The sequence below is a fragment of the Canis aureus genome, chromosome 22, assembly GCF_053574225.1.
Source record: "Canis aureus isolate CA01 chromosome 22, VMU_Caureus_v.1.0, whole genome shotgun sequence".
Classification (NCBI taxonomy): Eukaryota; Metazoa; Chordata; class Mammalia; order Carnivora; family Canidae; genus Canis; species Canis aureus.
The window spans coordinates 18,794,506-18,818,422 of NC_135632.1; the positions used below are offsets into that span (position 1 = coordinate 18,794,506).

A 23,917-nucleotide genomic window follows, 5' to 3' on the forward strand; every position below is an offset into this window, starting at 1 on the left:
TCATTCTCTGTCCCTCTCCTCTCCCCTCTCCTCTATCTTTCCCTCTCCTGTCCTTTCCCCTCCCCTCTCCTGCCCTCCCTTCCCCTCTCCTCTCTTTCCTCCCCTCTCCCTTTTCCTCTCCCCTCTTCCCTCTCCTCTCCCCTCCCCTCAGTCTCTCTCTTTGACAAACATACCCTTCTCAATCCTGCAGCCACACACAGACAGCACATCTTTCTATCACTACAGTTTCTTCTTATTTCCTACCAGTTCCTGTCCTTGATGCCCTGCAAATGAGCAGTTGGGGTGGAGCATGAACAGTCAGGAATATTTGATCCTGGGATGTGAGGTGTGCATGTGTGGAGGTTTTGGGAAGGAAGTGAGGATGTGATACAGGAGAGCACGGCTCCACCTGGGCAGCAGCCTTCGGTTCCTATGCTCACCACAGATGAGATGATGGGTGTTTTGTTCTCTGTCCAGCTGCTCCTTCCAGTAACATGTGGAACAAATGTCTCTTTTGGACCATGATGAGGCAGTGTGGATGGGTCTGTAGCATCGCTGCATTTGGACTCTCAGCTGGTTTTATTTCCTATTGAACCTTTAATGGAAACGCATACACAGCAAGTCAAGGCCTGTCCCTTTTCCCTTTTTTCTTTTTTTTTTTCTTTTTCTTTTTTTTTTTTTTTATTTCTTCCAGGAGTGCTGATGATAAGGAAAGCGATGTCTAAATCTTCTTAATGGTGTTTATGCAAGCAGTTTTGCTTAGCCGCAGACTGCACAGCCCCCTCCCCGGCCCCCTCCCCTCCCATCACCCTGCTAATATTGCTGCTTCATTCCCTTCCCTGTTGGCTATTACTATGGACTACAGCAAATCTAAAACTAAATAATCCCCTTAGTGTCAAGTTTTCGGGGCTGAGCAAATAAATCTAACGAAATGCATTATCTAGGCAGAGGAGGCTGTTGTAAGGGGGAAAAGATGAAAGCTATTTTATTTTAAGGCAGAGAATAAACTGTCCATCGTTTGGGGCTCAATTGTAATTTTAAGTATTGTTATTTTATTTTACTTAACTACTGTACATGCCCTTTTTTGATTGTAATTAAAAACCCCTGCAAAGCTTCTAAAGGCTAGAATTAAAGGGAGGAAGAGGGAATGAGGATCTAGTGAGGGAGTTATGCAAATTCCTTCCAGTCCAGGTAGTTCTAATATTCTGATCAGGCCAGGGTGCTATGAATGCACAATGGCACTTCTTTTCTTCTCTTTTGTACACTCTCACATCTTGGATGGGGACAGGGACCAGAGCAAAGACATTAACAGAACAGAGAAATGAGAAGTTGTGTTTATTTAGGAGAAGAAATACCAGTCGGTGTATAGTCTGTGTGTGAAGCAGTTTTCCTTGCAGAAGGAAAGGAAGAGTTTCTGTCCCCTTTCTACCCATTTTTAAGGCCAGCTTCAAGGTCTAGGGAGCCTCTCAGTCAGCTGGGCTGAGGTCTTGCTTACCAGGTTCTTCCTCCTATTGGCTTTTTCTTAAGCACCCCAGAGAGGCACAGTTCAATGAAGCTTGGTCTTTGAGCTTTACAAGTCTGAAATGGGAAATGTAGCCAAGATGGGTAGAAACAGTCAACAGATGCTCTCTATTTATTTGCTCACTTACTCATACACTTATTTATGAATTCATTCTTCAAAAAAATTGAGCATTAACCAAGTTCCAGAGATTATTCTGGGCACAGAGATTATATAGCAATGAATAAAACAAAATTGTCCTCATGGAGAGGGGAGACAGAAAACAAACAAACAAAAAAGGTTAAAACAGTCAAAAGTGGTGACAAGTGTTATAAAGAAAAGTTGAGTAAGGGTGATAGGAAGAGACAAGGAGATCATAAAGGACCTCCTGTCTCATTCATTTATTCAACAAATGTTAATTGAGCACCTACGAGAACCAGGCCCTGTTCCAGGCTCTGGGGATGCAACAATGAGCAAAGTAGACAAATTTTATGCCTTCATTGAGTTTATATTCTGCTAGGAGAAAGTTTCAATAAACAAGGCAAGGAAAATGTGTACTGAGAAAATTAAAGTCTAAAGAGAAAGGGAGTGGGGCATTGGGAAGTAGAAATTTTAGCTACAGTGACATTTGAGCAGAGACCTGAATTGAGGGAGTGAACTGCATGAATACCTGAGAGTAGAATGTTACAGACAGAACAACCAGTACGAAGACCCTGAAGTGGAGCCCAAGCTTGGCATGTTAGAAGAAGAACAGAGAAGCCAGTGTGGCTGCAGCAGACTGAGTGCAAGAAAGTGGGCACTAATATGGGGCTCAGCAAAGTGAACCACCCCTGTGTTCTGAAGGCCTCTGTTGCTTTCTTCTGTCACCATGGCCATTGCTGTTTGTCCCAGAGTGTTTACGCATCTGTCTCTGCATCACAAAAAGAGACATCTTTTTATCCTCTGAATCCTCAGCACTTGACACATTTAGATGAAACATGAAATGAGTAAATGACACTTGTCCTTTTTTTCCTGATTCACACTTTTAATCTATTTTTTATGAGAAAAATCCTTGTTGGCAACCCACCTCAAAAATCTCTCTATACCGAGAAGCTCCAATTTCAATCTCCCTCCTCACTCTTCTGTATGGTAAGGCCCCTCCTCAAAGAAAGAAACCTAGTAACAGAATAACACAGTCTTACTGACTTACTGCATCAATAGGGAATACTACTATACAGGCAATTCTTAAATGGGGTTTTATAATGAAAATGGGGTGCACAGTTTTTATTGCTTATGGGTTGAGCTTGGAAGTTCTTAGGGTAGGATATAAGAAGAGGGTAGTCTTTGGTTTAGTTGTTTTCTCAGGATGAGGGATGATGCCAACAAAGCGAGGTTCTGAGCAAAGAAGGAGGAGTTCTTAAAGTCACAGACATTCTGCAGTTGTGACTGCGTGACTGATGGCAGTAGATGTGCTGGTTCAGATCCCTTTTACAAGGTAAATGACCCCCAATTGCTTTAGTTTTTTCTCGTATCTGTTTAGCACCCCCTTTAGGCAGGGCCACTGAGAGCCATACAGAGAAGTCTCAGAAATTCTCTTCAAGCTCTGAGCACAGGGCTCTGAGATGGGCACAGCCCAGGTAGAAATTTAAAGACCTGCATTTCCTGCATGATGGCAGTGCCATGCCAAGACTTCTGGGAGATTTAAATAGAGACACATGAAACTGCCTCTGGCAATTTTCCATGAGAAAGATTGCGTTCTACAGATGCAGGCTCCAAGACAAAAGAGAACAAGGTATAGATGAAAAAGATTGTTTACTTTTTTATTCTGAAATTATTTTAGACTTACAGAGAAGTTGCAAAAAGTAGTTCAGAGAATTCAGTTATATCCTTCATCCAGCCTAATGTTAACAATTGATACAACAATCATACAATTCTCAAAACTAGGAATTCACATTTCATCTTGGTACTGGTACCACACCATTAACTAAACTACAGACCTTATTTGAAGGAAATTTCTTTTTAAGGCAGACTAGCCTCCCTCTGATAAGTGTTAAACTCTGATAAGAGCAAAATTCAGCATCATAGTAAAGTTCTGTGACATCTGTTGCTCTATAACAAACTGCTAGAAACATAGTACCTTAAAACAACAGTTCTTTATTGTTACATCCCATGATTCTGTGGGGAGGAAATTTGGACAAGGTGTAATGGGGATAGCTTCTCTCTACTTCCTGATTTCTAGGTTCTCAACTGAAAGACTCAAATGACAAGGGTGGAAGTAACGGGGGACTGGCCATGGATCAGCATCTCTATCTTCACATGGCTAGCTTGGGCTTCCTCACAACGTGGTGGCCTTGGGGTAGGTGAGCTCCTTCCATGGTGGCTCAGGGCACAGGGTAAGGAAGCAAAACCTGATAGTCCTCTTAGAAGTTGGGCCCAGGATGGGCATTGCATCTCTTCTCCCATACCCTGGATCAAAGCAGACACAAGTAAGCCCAGATTGAAGAGGAGTGCCAATGTGTCGCCTCATGATCAGAAGAGTGTCAAAGAATCTGCCATAAGTTTTACTGTGCTATAGGAAACAGTTGTATCAGCTAATTCCATGTGTTAGAGAGGAGCAAGTTACCTTAAAGCTGTTCCTGGACAGTGCTTTGGAGCGCAGCTTTATACATCTGCTCAGGACGATCCATGGTAGCTCTCACATCACATGGACAGAGTCGATTAGTTGCAACAAAGACTGCATGGCTTATCAAGCTAGAAATATTTACTGTTTGACCTTTCATAAGAAAAGTTTTCTGACCATGATTTAAAGAATAAAAGTTTAACTGCAAAAAAAATTTCTTTATTCTGATAAAGTCACTTGGGAGGCCTTTACCCCTTACTTTGTAGGGAGAAGAAATGAAAAGAAGGTCTTTCTTCCTCTACATGGTTTAGCAAAATCTATCCCACATCTTGGTATCCAGAGCTCTGAAGGACCAGGGGTTTTCTTGGAAGTAAGGTTCATAGTTAAGGGAGACTGTGGCATGGGATGACAGTGATTCTGGTCAAAGTCAGTGGACAGAAAAAGACACCAAGACCATCTATAGATGAATGGATAAAGAAGGTGTAGTATATATACACAATGGAATGTTAGTCATAAAAACAAATGAAATCTTGTCATTTGTGACAACATGGATGGACCTAAAGGGTATCATGCTAAGTAAAATAAGTCAGACAGAAAAAGACAAATGCCATCTGATTTCATTTATGTATAGAGTCTAAGAAACAAATGAACAAACAACAAAAATAGAAACAGACTTGTAAATACAGAGAATAAACCAGTAGTTTCCAGAGGGGAGAGGGGTGAAGGAGATGGCTGAAATAGGTGAAGGAGATTAAGAGGTACAAACGTCTAGTAAGAAGACAAATAAGTCATGGGGATGAGAAGTATAGCATAAGGAATATAGTCAGTAATATCATAACTTTGATGACAGATGATTACTATATTTATGGTGAACATTTCATAATGTTTATAATTGTTAAATCACTGTTGTACATTTAAAACTAATATAATATTATATGTCAACTGTATTTTAATTAAAAATAAAGAACTAGGAAAAGAAAAGGGCACCATGATCCTTAGGGAGGAGCTAACTGATAGGAAGGGACATCAGGATTAATGACCCAGGCCACATATGATCCTACAGGTTTGGAGGAAAGACGTAATTCCAGCAGCCCCACTGGACCCAGCCATCCTGACATAATAGCTTTGCTCTGAAAATAAAACATTTACTATGTGCATGTGACATGGAGAGGGTACCATCCTGGACTGTGTGGCATCTGTACGAAAGAGAATCAAGGCAGTGGCAGACAAGGACCCACCAGGGACAGAAGTAATGGGCAGACTACCGTGTTCCCTTCTGCTGGAAATTAGAAGTAGGACTTACTCCTCAAGGTTGCTGGACAGATCTAGGGAAGGGAGAAAGATCTTAGGAAGGGAGACAGCAGACCGGCTCATAAAAGCAAAGAGGTACCTGTATAACAGGAAAATTTGAAAGGGTGTGGGTTTTGTTTCTTCTGGCCCTAAAGAAGTGAAGAGGATCAGTCAATTATAGCAAAGATCAGCAAACATTTTCGGTAAAGGACTAGGGAGTATTTTAAGCTTATAGGACATATGGTCTTTATCACAGCTACTCAACTGTGTACATATCATAGCATGAAAGCAGCCACAGAAAATACATAAACAGATGATATTTTTAATTATGGGCACTGAAATATGAATTTTATATATACTTAACATGTTATAAAATATTATTTTTTAAAATTTTTTCTCATTTAAACATGTAAAAACCATTCTTAGCTCACAAGCCACACAAAAATGAGGAATGGACCAGATTTGGCCTGTGGGTCACAGTTTGCCAACCCCTGAGTTATAGTAATAATGTATTATTCATTTGGGGTTTTTTACTTATCTAGGATGTTAGACAATATTTTATTATCTCATTCAAGAAGTCAAAAGATAGGTAATTCCTGGGTTGGTTAATTCAGAAACATTAGGATTCATCTTCTACATTACTCAGTGCTGCCATTAGAATTGAGGTCAGAGACCAAGGAGGATACAGTAGCTCCAAACATCACCTCCTTACCAGTGGTTCTCCAATGTTAGCATGTAGCAGATCATCTCCGGAAATTGTTAAAATACAGTAGCGGGGGCCCACCTCCAGAATTTCTGTTTTAGTAGGTCTGGGATAGGTCCTGAGAAGTTATTTGTTGGTTGGTTGGTTCCTTTGTTTTTAGTACTCAGAGCTAAGATTTATTACAACAAAAGGATACAAAACAAAATTCGCAAAGGGAAAAGGCACATGAGGTAAAGGCTGGAGGAAATCACATACAAGCTTTCCAGAGCCCTCTCGACACTGGATACATTTAATTCCTCCAGCAATGGTTTGTGACAACACATACAAGATGTTGTCTACCAAGGAAGATCACTAGAGACTCAGTGCCCAGTGTTTTCACTGAGGGATATTCACATAAGCATTTTCTGCCTAGTAGGTACCAAAATTCCAGAAAGCAGCTGTTCAGTATAAATGATATTACTTTTAAAGTTTAGGCATAGTGAACTATTCTGAACAGGGAGTGATGGGAACCCTCCTGAGATCCAGTTTTCAGACACCTTGTAAGCAGGACCTTCTAAGGAAAGCAGTCACCAGGCCTGCTATGCTAACATTTTTTTAAGTTTTTTATTTAAAATCAATTTAATTAACATATAGTGTATTATTGGCTTCAGAGGTAGAATTTAGCAATTCATCAGTTACATATAACACACAATGCTCATACATCGAATGTCCTCCTTAACACCCATAACTCATCCCCCCACCCCCTGCCCCTCCAGCAATGCTCAGTTTACTTCCTATAGTTAAGATTCTTTTATGGTGTGTCTCCCTGTTTTCATCTTATCTTATTTTTCCTTCCTTCTCCTTATTCTTTATATATTTATCTGTCAATGGGCATCTGGGCTTTTTCCATATTTTGGCTATGGTGCTATAAATATTAGGGTGCATGTGTCCCTTCAAATCACTGTTTGTATCCTTTGGATAAATACTTAGTAGTGTAATTGCTGGGTTGTAGGGTAGCTCTGTTTTTAACTTTTTGAGGAACCACCATACTGTTTTCAAGAGTGGCTGTACCAGGTTGCATCTCCACCAACAATGTAAGAGGGTTCCTCTTTCTCCACCAACATCTGCTGTTTCCTGAGTTGTTAGTTTTAGCTATCTGACTGGTGTGAGGTGGTATCTCATTGTGGTTTTGATTTGTATTTCCCTGGTGCTGAGTGATGTTGAGTACTTTTTCATGTGTCTGTTGGCATTTGTATGTCTTCTTTGGAGAAATGTATAGGTCTTCTGCCCATCTCTTGACTAGAATTTTTGGTTTTTGGGTGTTGAGTGTGATAAGTTCTTTATAGATTTTGGATACTAGTCCTTTATCTGATATTTGGAAATATCTTTTCTCATTCCATAGGTTGCCTTTTAGTTTTGTCAACTGTTTCCTTTGCAAAAGCTTTTTATGTTGATGAAATCCCAATAGTTAACTTTTGAGAATATATATTATTAACAAGTTGCCCAATGGTGTTATTGTTGCTGTTTGGGGACCACACTTTGAGAACTACCAGTTCCTTGTAAGCCCACTGTTAGGAAATAGGCTTGTGCAAAGCAGGGGCTTTTTCTTTGTAGCCTTTTACTTCTTATAGGGGAGGGAAATCCTTCTTTAAAGAAGGAAATCTTCTCTCTTTATATTTCTTTGTCCAGAACTGGTTCACTTCAAAGCTAATCAATGGCTTGACCAACTGTGATTCATTCCTGAAGCCGGACAAATGACAATTCAACTGAAATTAAATTTCTATCACAGAATCAAGATAGAAGGTTTCTAGCTCCAGCACTTAGCCAACTAAGTCTTCCCTCTTTAACCTCCGAACTTGTGAAGCAGGAATCTTTAGGTTGAAAAACCTTTCCAGTGCCAGCTGTGACCACCTGGGATGTGGCAAAGTATTACTCCCTTATCTCATTGCTCTGTCAGTTCAGCTGGCTTTGCTGTACCACCTGGGTACAAGGCAGGGAGGTCAGCTCTGAACCTTATGAGCAATTCAATCAGTCTTTCTTTAATATTTTGTCTGAAGAGAACAGACTAATGATGGGGCTCTTAACTGGGTTTTGTTATCCTCTAGAAAGTTTTCTGTGAACAGATAGGAACAGTTAAGTATTCGATCAAACATCAAAATTGGAATGAGTCTAGTCCAAGAACTTCAGCTTCCAAGTTAGGACAGAATCTTTCATAACAAAGTATCTATCTCATTATGGAATTTTTATTTTACTTCAACAGGATCCAAGTGATTCACTAACATTTTTATTAATATTTCTCATATCCTACCTCAGTTGCATTATATTGATACTAGTATAATCAGTAATTTCCTCAAGCCCACACAATAAAGCCTTTTAAGAAAGACGAGCCAAGAAATATTCTATAGGGAATAAACCATGTGTGTCATTACCCAAAGAATCTGAAGTTGACTTCCTAGGAAATAATCACTCTGTAAATTAAGAATCAATACTACAGTAGCTCTAACCTTTATACCATGATTTCCAGTGTGAACTCAACTTCAAAGAAATAACCCAGAAACAGTATAAAATCCTAAAAAGGCTGACCCTACTAAATTATCTTGGCTGCCCTTCCAGTCTCATTCTCTTGGCTTCCTTGAACTTGAAGACAAACATTATCCTTATCTCTAGTAAACTAGACTTGGGAAGATGAATTTTAAAATGCCAAAGATTATGCCATGATTTCTGTCAAAGACAAAGAGATTAAAGAAACAGTCAGCAAGGAAGGTAATGATGACTGCTCATATTTTGAAAAACAGTCTGGCTGTAGTAGGTTATAATAAAATAGGCACAAATTAACCCCTGATAGCTCTGAAAAAGGGGAAGACTATATGGTCACACACTCAGATGAAGGCTTTAATAACTGAGAAGATGCTTTGGTTACTAAAGATGTATCTGTTTTTAAAGGGAACCTGATTTTTTTAAAACTCTTTCTAGCTTAGAAAAAGATACCACAATGATCAATTTAGAGGTGTAAGCAAGGTTGAGGATACATGCTAAGATATTTTGCTTGTCTTCCACTTAAACTCCAACTATACAACTGAAGGCTAGGTTGGTTGGTGTTCATTGTCTGACCTCACAGTGAAGTAGCCAACTAATTCAGACCACAGAGAAGAAATGTGGATCTCAGCTCTTAGGAAGGGTTCTTCTATTTCTTTTTTAGGATGGGTTCTTCTAAAACAGAGATACTTTCTTCCAAATGTGGGAAGTTGTGTCTGCTAAGGAAAACTTGCTCCAATACTCCAAATCCCTAAACCCATTATTCTTTTCAATGGAAAAATAGAGATCTTTCTGATGTCATCTCAGCACAAAAACCCAAAATTAAAATTATGGTAAAATGGGAACATAGTTATAGTCTTGGTTGTGACCTAAGCCAGGCTGACAAATACATGACATGCTATGGGTTCAGTCCTAAATTTTATCCATTACAGACACAGCTAACTGATCAAGGAAACTCATTATCCTCAACACAAGTATCTAGACATGAATGGGTGTTCATTTTCATAGCCACTAGCTACATCTGGCTATTTGAGCACTTGAATATGACTAGTCTGTACTGACATGTGCTTGCATGTAAAACAAACATTATATTTTGAAAACGTAGTTAAAATATATATAAAATATTTAATAATTTTATATCTTGGGGCACCTGGGTGGCGCAGTTGGCTAAGCATCTGCCTTCAGCTCAAGTCATGATCCCAGGGTGCTGGGATTGAGCCTTGCATCGGGCTCCCTTGCTTGCTGGGGAATCTCCTACTCCCTCTCCCTCTGCCCCTCCTCCTTGCTGGTGATCTCTCTTTCAAATAAGTAAATCTTTTAAAATATAATTTTATATCTTGAAGATTTTAGATATATTGAGTTAAACTACACACACACACACACACACACACATATCATTGATAAATCCTGTTTCTTTTTTTAAAAAAAACATGATTTCTAGAAAAATCATTAACATTACACATGGGAACCCCTCAGCACATGGTCAAATGATCTTTGAGAAGGATGTCAAGTCTATACAGTGGGAAAAAGGATAATTTTTTCAATAAATCATGCTGGGAAAACTGGATAGCCACATGTCAAAGAATGAAACTGGACCGTTATCTTACACCATGTTCAAAAATGAACTCAAAATGGAGTAAAGATAAGAATAAGACCTGAAACTGAAAAACTCCAATAAGAAAACCAAGGAGAGCTTCATGACATTGAATTTTCCCATGATTTCTTGGATATGGCACCAAAAGCACAGGCAACAAAAGTAAAAATGGAGAGGATGCAGAGAAAAGGGAACCCTCTTACACTGTTGGTGGGAATGTGAAATGGTGCAGTCACTCTGGAAAACTGTGTGGAGGTTCCTCAAAGAGTTAAAAATAGACCTGCCCTACGGCCCAGCAATTGCACTGCTGGGGATTTACCCCAAAGATGCAGATGCAATGAAACGCCAGGACACCTGTACCCGATGTTTCTAGCAGCAATGTCCACAATAGCCAAACTGTGGAAGGAGCCTTGGTGTCCATCGAAAGATGAATGGATAAAGAAGATGTGGTTTATGTATACAATGGAATATAACTCAGCCATTAGAAATGACAAATACCCACCATTTGCTTCGACGTGGATGGAACTGGAGGGTATTATGCTGAGTGAAGTAAGTCAGTCGGAGAAGGACAAACATTATATGTTCTCATTCATTTGGGGAATATAAATAATAGTGAAAGGGAATAGAAGGGAAGGGAGAAGAAATGGGTAGGAAATATCAGAAAGGGAGAGAGAAGATGAAGACTCCTAACTCTGGGAAATGAACTAGGGGTGGTGGAAGGGGAGGAGGGCGGGGGGTGGGGATGAATGGGTGATGGGCACTGAAGGGGGCACTTGACAGGATGAGCACTGGGTGTTATTCTGTATGTTGGCAAATTGAACACCAATAAAAATAAATTTATTACTAAAAAAAAAGTAAAAATGGACAAATGAGACTACGTCAAACTTAAAAGTTTCTGCACAGCAATGGAAACAACAGAGTGAATAGGCAACCTACAGAATGGGAGAAAATACTTGCAAATTATATATCTGAAAAATGGTTACTAGGTAGGATATACAAAGAACTCCTACAATTCAATGCCACAAAACAAATAATTTAATTAAGAAATGGGCAAAGAACTTGAATAGACTTTTCTTAAAGAAGATATACAAATGGCCAACAAACACGTGACAGATGCTCAACTTCCCTAATCCATAGGGAAATGCAGATAAAAACCACAATGAGGTATCACCTCATACTTGTTAGGATGGCCACTGTCAACAAACAAAGGCAGAAAATATCAAATATTAAAGATGATATGAAGAAATCAGAATGCTTGTACACTATTGGTAGGATTATAAAATAGTATACCCACTCTGGAAAATATATGGAATTTCCTCAAAAAATTTAAAATGGAGTTACCATATGATCCAAAAACCCCACTTCTGGGTATTTGTCCAAAAGACTTGAAAGTAGGATCTTGAAGAAATATTTACATACTCATGTTCATTGCAGCATTATTCACAAAAGCCAAGATGTAGAAACAACCCACATGTTTGTCAATGGATGAATAAATAATAAAAATGTGATACATACATTAAAATAGAATAATATGCAGCCTTAAACAAGGAAATCCTGTCACATGCTACAACATACATGAACCTTATGCTAAGTGAAATAAGCCAGTCACAAAAGGACAAATACTGTCTGTTTCCATGCATAGAAAGTATTTAAAATAGTCAGAACCAAAGAAAGAGAGAGTAGAGAAGAGGCTGCCAAGGACCAGAGGAGGGGGGACAGGGAGTTTGTGTTTAATGGGCATAAAGTTCAGTTTTTCAAGATGAACAATTTCCAGAGAACTGATGCATAACCAGATGCATATAATTAAAACTACTGTACTGTGCCCTTAAAATGGTTAAGAGGGTACATTCTGTGTCATGTGTTTTTTTACCACATTTTAAAAAATTTACAAATGTGGCTCACTTTTATGTTTCCCATATTTCTATCAGACAGCACTGCTCGAGATAGCCACTGCCTGTCAGTCAGAGTTGGCACACAAGACAAAACCTATTGGCCATGACAGGCCTGCCTGAGCAGTAGTGTCATGTTTTCTCAGATCTGGAGCTAAATTGAAATTTTCCACTTTTTAAAGAATGTTTATTAGAACAGTTGGTTGCAAAGCATTTTTAAAACCTAAAAATCAAAGGATAATAACAATACATATACACACACACACATATATAGTTGTATATCATATGTTACAATATTATATATCATATATATTTAATAACTGTATTTGGGGATCAAATTATAGATTATGAAGACAATAAAAGGGATTTTAAGGAGTATTTGGCAGAGACTTCATACCCTGTCAACTGGAGAGATGAGGCCCAGGCTGTGAGAAGCTTTCCTAAAGTCACACAGAGCTCTTTGAACCCAGAACCTCTACTTCCTCTTCTCTCCACCAGCACTGCCTCTGGCTCATTCTAATTCCTCCTGTTACCTATAGGCTGTGACCAGGTGGTTTTGTAACATTCTGTGCTTTTCTCAACCGAAAGTCCTTCCCTCATTGTTTAATCATCCCATAAGCCTTTTCATTCTGAGTTCTTCCCAGGGACCAGAGAACAGATTATCTCTCTCCATGTCTTTACCCTTCTACCCTCCCTTGGTCAGAGTGAGAAAGTGAAGTTCACATTGGTGTGTCCCTCTCCAGGCTCAGAATGTGAACCACCAGGACTGATTTCCCATTACATGTTTTCCTGCAGGCAAACCATCCTAAATTCACTTTAAACAAAAGGAGAAATACACCTCTCACTCCTTAGCTTTCCCCCCTGCTTCTCTCTAGATCATTTTCTGCTCCTGGAAACTAATGACCAGTGGCATTAGTTTCTAGAATGAGCCAGTGGTTCCAGCAGTGCTGGTAGGGAAAGAAGGAGGTGGGGGTTTTGGATTCAAAGACCTCTGTGTGACTTTAGGAATGCTTCCAGTGGTTCCCTTGGCAACAACTCCGTTACAAACTTTCTCCAAGCACAAACTTCTTTCTACTAAAGGGACTTAGTCCATTCCTGCTAAGAAAACTTTTTATAGTAACACTTTAAACTGTTTAGAACAGGTCTGGGACCAGGGTTGTGTTGTTTTGTTTTGTTTTGTTTTGTTTTGAAGTTGGTTTCATTTCATTTATGTTGCTAAGACCTGGACACCTGAAGATTGTATTCCTTAGAGGAATAAAGACATTTCTCTCACCTTGTTTTCCTTTGGACTAATTATCTAGGAGGTTCCCTTTCTGTGCTGAAGAAGCCTCAATAGGTTTGGCAGGAGACACTTGTGACACCGTCATCTGGGGCTCAGAAATGGAGTTAGGAGTAAGGGGCAAATTTTTTTTAAAGGAACAAAGCTTAGGTATTTTTTAAGATGCTGATTTAGTGGGTTATTGAAAATGCTGCCCACATAGCCTTTTAACCCTCAAAGATATCAGATAACTTTTTTCTTGCAGTGAGATGAAGTGGCTGTCATTATCTCCGAAGGTCTGTATCATATTGGAATCTGTCAGTGCAGGTCAGGGAGTCTGCGGCGCCCTGGGCCCAGCTCGGGGACTGAATTACATTTCCCCGGCACAATGGCTGCAGAATGGGTGGGTGCTTTGTCATTTAAACTGCATAAAGAGGCAGAAATTGATTTTTATTGTGGATCTTCATATCTAATAAAGCTCCAAGGGGCTCTTTTCTTCTCCGATTGAATAGCCATTGAATGCTTTCAATCTAGTTCTGTGTTTCATGCCTAAACTGAATAGCGGGAAGGCAGAAAATAGATGGGGGAAAAGAGGCCAAGTCACTTTCCAGATTGAAAAGGATATGGCAGAGAAATAAATAAAAAAAAATAAAATAAAATAAGACTATTTGGAAAAGCATTTAAGTGGAAAGGGGAACTTTCTTGATGCTCTGGGGGGAAAATTGCTTTTTGAGGTGTGTGTGCACGTGTGTGTGTGTGTGTGTCTGTATACACACGAACACATGTGCAAATCCACTTGTAGATGTGTGTGGGCAACTGGAGTACTTTATGTGCACTGTAAAAATCTGTTTATGATCAACTGGCCCAGAGCTAAAGTGCTAACCACAAACTTACCTCTCAAAGCCCCCCTGCCTATCTTAAGGGCCTCAATGCAAAGAAATCTCAGCCAGACAGGCTCCAGGCTCTAGGACCAGGGGCTGGAGGTTGGGGGTGGGGAGGAACGTGCAGTTCCTTTTGCAGAGACCCTGGAAGATTATGGGCCCTGGATTCTTATCCGATGCACACAGATGTCCTATAACCTCTCAATTTAATAATCCAGAAGAGAATTATAATGCTCCTGGATACTTGCACTGCAAAATCCTGACTTCCCTCTCTTGAATGGGGCTTCCTAGTTATCAGGGCTTTTGAATTTTCATCCCAGTCAATCCTCTAAAAAGCAGCCCTGAATCTTAAGAACTCTACGAATGTTCATGCTTTCAACCATGGACCCCAGACATCCAGCTCACCAGAAATGTGCTCCGCGCCTCCTCTATTTGCAGCCCTACACTAATGATAAAATTCTAGTGTGGACCCTGGAAGACTAGGAGGCTAAAGATGCTGCCACCAATTTGCCCCTCAGGGAGAAAGCTTCCTTGAGAAAGAACCATTACAGAGAGCAGAAAAGACCCTGGACAAGAACAAGAACAAAATCAGGAATCCTTGGATCCAGCTCTACCTGAAGCTAGACTTTTCACTAAACTTTCTTTCGGGGGGCACCTGGATAGTGCAGTCAATTAAGCATCTGACTCGTGGTTTCAGGGCTCAGGTCATGATCTCATGGGTCATGGGAATGGAGCCCTGCATGGGGCTCTGTGCTTGGCAAGAAGTCTGCTTGAGACTCTGCCCTTCCCTCACTCAGGCACACACACACTCTCTCTCTCTTGCTCTCACTCTAAAATAAATAAATAAATCTTTAAAAAAATAAATAAACTTTCTATTTAAATAAGCCAGTATGTTCCCTTTGCACTCAGTTCAGTTTGCTTTGGTCCCTTGCAAAGAAAACAGACTTTATTTACATATTAGATAACTATTATTTGTAGAAAGATTTTTAATATTTAGTTTAGAAGGTTCTTTTCATGTACACAATCTCACTTAATGTAATCACATAAATACCTTCATGGGGTAGAACTTTATATATAATATTCAAAAAAATCTCTTTTCAGATAAAAATGCTACATTTCAGAAATGATGAAACTGAGATCTAGAAAGAGATTAGTGACATCCCAAATTGGAGCACCAAAAATCAGATTCAGTCCCCCTCAGTCTAGGTCCTGCTTCTGTGAACTCCATCTAAGATTGGCATGTCCATCCATCTAGGAGCCTAAAGCAAGACTCTTTCCTGTGCACATCTAATGGGTCACCAAGTTCCTAGGTTCCACCTCCTTATGTCCTAGAATCTGTCCTTCCCCCTCCATTCTCACCATCACATAGATGCTCTCCTGCTTCTTCAAATTCCATGGTGACCTGCTAACTGCTGCCCTCTTTCTGCCTCACCTCACTCTGGTCCATGCTTCTCACAGCTATTGGAGGAAGGTTTTTGCAACTGAACCCTAGGCAGGTGCTCTTGCACTTAAAATTCTTCACTTGCATTCCAGAAGACTTAGGATTTATTTAAAACTCACACTCTGGTACATTTTAAAAACTATTTTGCCTAGTTTCACATCATGACCCAGCATGCACACACATATGCACACAGTTATTGAAACAAAATATTTAATATCATACCTCTTACTATATGAGATACTTTCTGATATTTTCCATCCCCTTCTGCTCTATTCTATATTTTCCTTAAAAACGTTGGACGTGACTCTGTCAATCAGGGGTTCTTAACACAAGGTCAATAGTTACTTTCATTGAGGCTGTGAATATATTTTAGAGGGTGGGTTCATAAATTTTATTTTTAAAAAAATTTTATTTATTTATTCATGAGAGACACAGAGAGAGAGAGAGAGAGAGAGAGAAGCAAAGACACAGGCAGAGGGAGAAGCAGGCTCCATGCAGGGAACCTGATGTGGGACTCGATCCTGGGTCTCCAGGATCATGCCCTGGGCCAAAGGCAGGCGCTAAACCACTGAGCCACCCAGGGATCCCTGAGGGTTCATAAACTTTAATGGAAAAACTTACATCTTCATTTTCACTAGCTGAAACTGAAATTTAATGTTTCCATTATTAGCATAGACAACAAACTACAGTAGTATTTGTACTACCTGTGATTTTACCACCCATAGATGTTTAGATCATTGAGTGTATCCTGAAATAGTGTTCATCCTTATCACCACTTAAAAATTATGCCCCAATCTTCCCAGAGAACTCTGCCCTCCTTCTTTACCTATTATATTTCCCCTGGGCCTTGCTGGACTGTGATATATCGGTATGCATACTCAGACTCACTCACAAACATATGATGAAAATCATACATACATGTAGTTTTGAGCACAGCACCATATACATACACTCATATTTTCAAGGTCACATATACACATTCACACACGGCCACACACCCATTACTAGTGTACATACACATAAACATATTCATACTTATGTATATTTACATAAGTATAATTTTCTAGATGTGCTTAAGAAAGAATCCTCAGCTACTTCTCTCTTTGACATGCTCCAGGGACTTAGGGCCTTCCAAAGTCATTTCTCTTTTGAGGTCTTGTTAGGAGCAAAGAGCCTCAATAATGAATGATCCCGAGAGACATATAACAAGTTCATGGGGAAGGGACCTTGGTCCCAAACAGCCAGATCAGCTGAACCAACTGTCATTTTAATACTTGGTCCTAATTTATTATAACTTTTATGTTATAGGCATCTTTGTAAATAATCTCATTTTTTTGGAATAAGATGACGTATAATCATACAGTTTACTAAATCATTAACTCTTTTGGAACATGGACTATTTTAAGAATCCATGAATAACACATAACAAATGAAAGTTATTAATTTTCTGCTCAAGGAAAAAAAAAGAAAAATTCTCTTACATAAGATTTTGTATACAATTTCAGGGTGTTCTGAACCTCCTAAGCTGTACTTCAGATCTAGGAAATCTTTCTCCATGCCGTATGAAGATTTGTGGAGTTGACATTAATGGATTGGAAAGTTACCATTCCCAAAGATCCACAGCATCTAGTCAAATCCAAGATATTGTCTGTAACAGTGCATGCTGTTCTGTGTAAATATAGCTTTGGCCAGTTATATACGCCTAGACTTGTAAGGATTACAAAAACAAATGCCCACAGGGGCCAGGCAAGCACCATAAATGAGTGAGGCATGCTGACAAAACATGCAGCCCTTGCGGTTTCTCGTTTCCCCCAAGAGAGACACAGGAACAAGAAAGAGTCCATTTCTTCTTTACTGTAAGATGAACAGCAGCACAAGTAGAATAAGCAATGAATGGCAGGGACAGTTAGCCTCTGTGAAGAGTGGTCCCTAGGGAGTGGTATGGCCTCTGGTGAGCAGTGTGTGCACCCACCTAACCTAATGGGAGTGGCTGCCCCTGCTCTCCTGAGGATTGTCACCAGATAGAATACAGCCCAGAGTCACCATATCTCTCAAATTTGCCACAGCCAGGAAAGTGTTATGTAAAGTGTACTCTTTCCAACCCAGCATTGTATGAACTAACTGTGCTGAACAAGGAAAACATACATGTGAGCTGGACCCAGTTGTGGACAGGTGGGGACAGTTATTTCTCTGGACCCTCCCCACCTCTGAATCAGTCCCTAGGGAAGAGAGAGAGAGGGTCTGTGCACAACAAACTCTGAAACGAGGCTAACACAAATGGGCAGGATTTTGCACAGAGAGCATGTGCAGAAAGTGCTTCATTTTCACAGACTGTTGCTACTACCCCAATGCCCTCCCAAAGGTTCGAAGGAACAAGGCTACCCTGTACCCTGACTGCATTGTCTTAGCACCACCAGCAGCCCCACTTCTAGAAATGAGAAAAGAGGCAGCCACAGGAGGCTCCCCTGGAGCTGGAGGGCAGGCAGTTTAAAGACTCAGGCTCAGCACAGCCTAATGGGGCTGTCCCCTTCAGGGTTTCACAGATTCCCCAGATATGTGATGCCGTGTCTGGCTGAGTCCTGTGTGCAGAGCAGAAGAGCCAGGATAGTTCATTCTCCTTGAGTTGCTAGAAAGTACCAGTCTGCATAGCTAATGCAGCTCTCCCTTAGGTGAGAGAGACAATCTGGGCTAGCACACCTATGTCTGAGCTTGACCCACAGTACATGCATCTCAACAAACTTGTCATTACCCTCCATGCCACTGTTTGGGGGTCATCATTTGATTGGATTAGCCTGATAGGTAAACATTGAGAATATTATCTTAAACTATTCTCTTCTCTCTTCTCATCCTTCTTTGCGTTTTCCTGCAGTCACTTTATCATTGGAACTCTCAATTTCCCTGAATTCTTATTCAGAAGTTTGGGGACTTTAAAATATGCTTTACTTCATCTGTGCGTGTTTTAAAAACCATAAAACATATGTAATGGAAACTGAAGATAATTGCAAACTATTCTTGATTTTACTAGTGTTTTATTAACAAATCTGCCTTAATCCAGGATTAAAACTGAGTGAGATTAGAGAATTTCTCTCATCTGCAGTTTGGAGCAAGAGACTCTGTAATAGATGTGCCTCCTTGCTCGCCATAAAGCTGTCCTATTATAGTCACAGGAGTGCTGAGTGCAGACTGGGTCTCTCTTGCCCCTGTGATGCACACATGCAGTGACACAGACAAGAGGAACACCCTGCCTGATTAAAGGCCTGTGCCCCTCAAAAAGGTGTCAGAATCAAGTCCACATTTTCTTAGTGTCTGTGTCCTGAGTTGCCTTTTCATACCATATGGCCTTTCCTCTGAATTTAACATTTAATTTCAGCACTTATGTCACAGGGCATGTTATTCCAGGAAAGCAGGCAGGGACTGGAGTATAAAGCACCCTCTGCCGGGCAGGACAGGTTTGCTCCATTGATTAGAGCACCATTAACAAGGTGAAGGTCACAGGACTTCAATTCTCATGGGGGCCATTCAGTTTCTTTCTGCTCCAAGGTCTTAGGCTGCACCTGTGGTCGGGACCAGCTGCCGCTGTGAAAATGTCATCATCCCAGGGAGGATGAGGACTCAGAGGGCTTCTCCTGTGGGCAGTGGGTAGTGGTGTTATATCCATAGACACAGTATGTCACTTTATCTATTTAAGGTCACCATTGCAGGGAACAGATCATGCCAATCAGAGGTGACTGAAGACAAAGCAGGTCTAGGTCATTCCACAACCCAGTGATTATGCACATAGTTTCTTTCCTGGCCCTCGTCTCAATCTGAACCATTTGGGGAAGATGCATTGTTCTTTTATGTTTCTTTAAAGCACCTTTTTAACCCCTTCTGTCACTTTTGATTTTGTGTTTTCTGTTTTAATGTCAATAATTACTAGTGGGTGAATGGTGTATATGCACACATGTGCACAGATGTATGTAATGGGCACATCTGTGGGTACCTGAACTCATTCTTTCTATCCCACCTCCAGGTAGAATCCAGGAATGTTTCCACCATCCAGAAGTTTACCCAAAATAGGCACACTGGCTGTCACTTTCTCTACTACTTTCTGTCTTCAGTCCTTTATATACAGTTGACCTCAAAATCCTGTTAAATCTACCATTAAAATGTCTCTCAACCCTCTCTCCTTTCCCCCTTCCACTATTCAAGTTCAGACCACAGCTATGTCTCTCTTAGCTATCCCCAGCAATTTCCTTCTGGTCTCCCTGCTTTTGAAATGCCCCCTCTATCCTCTATCCACTCTCACTGTTGCATCCTCACTAACCCACCCAAACACATACCTGATGCTTCCACGTTCTTACTCAAAAGCCTTCAGTGGCTTCCACTGCCCTCCAAAAAAAATCTGAACTCCTCAGCATGGAACATAACAACCATTGAGATCTGGCCCTGGCCTCCACACTGGCCTTAGCTCCTGCTTCCCTGTGACTAAGCATTCCATGCACAGTCATATCAGATTACTTGCCATTCTCAGAACATCCCAAGATCTCTCAAGCCTCCAGAAGCTTACATGTATGTCTTCACTTAAAGCAACCCCTCCCGACTTGTCCACAGAGTGGATTTCTAATCCTCCTGAGACCTGTCTCCAAGTGACCCAATAAGAGCCAGCCAGGCCTGTCTCTGTGAGGCATGGATTATAGCACTTACATGCCTGCCTCTCGCACTCAACAAAAGGACTGGGATTCATTCATCTTTGCATTTCCAAGTACCACCAGCACATCGTAAGGATTCATGTATTCACTCGCCAACTACATATTATCTATACCATGTGCTAGGAGCCATTAGAGAAGCTAATGATACAGTATCAATGAAAGAGAGGTATGATCCACATTATGGCACTAAACAGTCTGTTTCTTGGTTTCCCTCTCTCTCTTCCTTTGTTCATTTATTTCTTAAATTCCACATGTGAGTGAAATCATATGGCATTTGTCTTTCTCTGACTCACTTATTTCACTTACTTATTTCACTCTAGCTCCATCGATGTCTTTGCAAATGGCAAGATTTCATTCTTTATTATGTTATTATGGCTGAATAATATTCCTGTGTGTGTGTGTGTGTGTGTGTGTATTTGCTGTTTCTTTTATTGTTGATTTTAGCCATTCTGACAGGTGTGAGGTGACATCTCATTGTAGTTTTGATTTGCATTTCCCTGATGATGAGTGACATTGAACATCTTTTCATGTGCGTGTTGGACATCTGGATGTCTTCTTTGAATAAATGTCTATTCATGTTTTCTGCCCATTTTTAAATTGGATTAAAAATTTGGATTATTTGGTTTTTCAGTGTTGAGTTGTTTAAGTTCTTTATGTATTTTGGATACTAACCCTTTGTCAGATATATAATTTGCAAATATCTTCTCCCATCCCATAGATTGCCTTTTAGTTTTGTTGATTATTTCCTTCACTGTGCAGAAGATTTTTATTTTTTTGTAGTCCCAATATGCCCCAAGAGACATATCTAGAAAAATGTTGTAGCTGATGTCAGAGACATTACTGCCTGTGGTCTTTTCTGGTATTTTTATGGCTTCAGGTCATTGTGGTTAGGAATTCAATCCATTTTGAGTTTATTTTTGTGTATAGTGGAAGAAAGTAGTCCAGCTTCATTCTTTTACATGTTGCTGTCCAGTTTTAACACCACCATTTGTTGAAGAGACTGTTCCCCCTCCCTGCACATTCTTGTCTTCTTTGTTGAAGATTAATTGACCATATAATCATAGGTCTATTTCCAGGCTCTCTATTCTGTTCCACTGATCTATGTGTCTATTTTTGTGCCAATACCATGTTATTTTGATTACTACAACTTTGTAATATAACTTGCAGTCTGGGATTGTGATACCTCAAGTTATGTTCTTCATTTTCAAGAATGCTTTGACTATTTGGGGTCTTTGGTGGCTCCATATAAATTTTAGGATGATTTGTTCTAGCTCCATGAAAAATGCTATTGGTATTTTGATAGAGATTACATTAAACCTGTAGGTTGCTTTGGGTAATATAAACATTTTAACAATATTTGTTTTTCCAATCCATGAACATGAAATGTTTTTCCATCTCTTTGTGTCATCTTCAATTTTTTCATCAGTTTTTTATAGTTTTCCGAGTGTAGGCCTTTCACCTCTTTACTTAGGTTTATTCCTAGATATTTTATTATTTTTGATGCAATTGTAAATAGGATTCTTTTCTTGATTTTTCTTTCTGCAACTTCATTATTAGTGTATACAAATGCAATGGATTTCTGTATATTGATTTTGTGTCCTGTGACCTTACCAAATTCATATATCAATTCTAGTAGAATTTTTTGTTGGAGTCTTTAGGGTTTTCTATGTATGGTATCATATCATCTGCCAAAAGCAAAAGTTTTACTTCTTTCTTACCAGTTTGGATGCCTTTTATTTCTTTTTGTTTTCTAATTGCTGTGGTGAAGACTTCCAGTATTACATTGAAGTGAATGTAGACATCTTTTTCTTGTTCCTGACCTTAGGGAAAAAGCTCTCAGTTTTTGTCCATTGTAGGATTTTAGCTGTGAGTTTTTTATATAAGGTTATTATTATGTTGAGGTGTCTTCTCTCTAAACCTACATTGTTGAGGATTTTTTTAAAAATCATGAATGGATTTGTATTTTGTCAAGTGTTTTTTCTTCATCTGTTGAAATGATCACATGGTTTTTATTCTGTCTCTTGTTGATGTGATGTGTCACACTGATTGATTTCTGAATATTGAACCAGGCTTGCATCCCAGGAATAAATTCTACTTGATCATGGTGAATGATTTTTTTAGTGTATTGTTGGCTAATATTTTGTAGAGGATTTTTGCATCTATATTGATCAGAAATATTGGCCTGTAATTCTCTTGTGTGTGTGTGTGTGTGTGTGTGTGTGTGTGTGTGTGTGTGGTGTCATTACCTGGTTTTGGTATCAGGGTAATGTTGACCTCATAGAATGAATTTGGAAGTTTTACTTCCTCTTCTATTAACTCTTCTTTAAGTGTTCGGTAGAATTCACCTGTGAAGCCTTTTGGATCTAGAGTTTTGTTTGTTTGTTGGGAGTTTTGGGTTAATCTTGTTGGGGCTCACTGTGCCTCTTGGATCTGGATATCTGTTTCTTTCCCTATTTTAGGCAAATTTTCAACTTTATTTTTTCAAATAAGTTTTCTGCCCCCTTATCTCTCTCTTCTTCTTTTGAGATCCCTTAATGTAAAAGTTTTTACACTTGATGGAGTCACTGAGTTCCCTAGGTCTCTTCTAATTCTGCATTATTCTTTTCTATCACCTATTTAGCTTGACTACTTTTCATTACTCTGTCCTTCAGGTCACTAATTCATTCCCCTGCTTCCTCTAGTCAGCTATTTATTCCATATAGTGTATTGAATTTCACTTATTGAGTACTACATCTCTGATTGGTTCTTTTTTAAATCTCTTTGTTAAGGGTCTCACTAATGTCCTCCACTCTTTTCTCAAGTCCAGTGTCTCTATGGTCATTAGTTTAAATTCTCTATCAGGCATTTTACTTATATCTGTTTCACTTAGGTCTCTTGCAGCAATTTTGTCCTGTTTCTTCATTTGTAACATATACCTCTGCCTCCTCATTTTGCCTGACTCTGTGTCTGTTTCTGTGTGTTAGGAAAGTCAGCTATATCTTCTACTCTTGAAAGTAATGGTCTTAGGAAGAAGAAGCCCTGTAGTGCCCTGCAGTGCAGTGTCCCCTGTTCACCAGAACTTGGTGCTTCAGGAGTGTTCCCTGTGTGTGTTGCATATACCCTGCTGTTGTGCCTTGGCCACTTTTTTCTTCAGGCCAATCATCCACAGGGGATCTCTTTGCCTGTTGTGGGCAGTATTTGGTCCCTGTGGTGTTAGTGGATTGGTCTGGGGCCACCTTGGTCTTGAGTTTGGTCAGACTAGGCATTTGCTAGACATGCAGTAGCACCAAACTACTGGGTGCTTTTTCTCTGTTATCCTCTGGGAAGTTTTTGTTCTTGAGCAGGGCCTGAAATCAGACCAGCTGTCTGCCCCCAGTCCACTGTTCGGATCACAATCTAACTGGTGTGTGTGGTTTTTATCTCCTCACTCCAAGGCAGAAGTTACTTTAGAGTGTTTCTGGCTCCCTCATGGAGCTTCTTGAACATTGCCATGGTTGTGGCCCCAGTTTGAGAGCCATACTGAAAGGGACATGATGCCACCATGGGGACCAGGCTGGCCAGGTTGACAAGGTATGTATTGGGCTTGCCACTACCACCACCA

The 23,917-nt window shown here is 40.0% G+C and overlaps 2 long non-coding RNA genes across 2 annotated transcripts in view; one reads left to right on the top strand and one right to left on the bottom strand.

Annotated features, from left to right (window-relative positions):
- Positions 1 to 1,118: 1,118 nt before the first annotated feature.
- LOC144293837 (uncharacterized) lies at positions 1,119 to 12,990 on the bottom strand. The gene is made up of 3 exons (XR_013361154.1): positions 12,464 to 12,990; positions 2,544 to 2,632; positions 1,119 to 1,557 (listed from the first exon to the last, which is right to left on the bottom strand). It is a non-coding gene; the product is annotated as an uncharacterized LOC144293837 (long non-coding RNA).
- The window catches only part of LOC144293835 (uncharacterized), a 118,615-nt gene continuing 97,578 nt past the window's right edge, over positions 2,881 to 23,917 (top strand). Inside the window, exon 1 of the long non-coding RNA XR_013361153.1 lies at positions 2,881 to 2,951. This is a non-coding gene — a long non-coding RNA (uncharacterized LOC144293835). The remainder of the gene's footprint in view (positions 2,952 to 23,917) is intronic.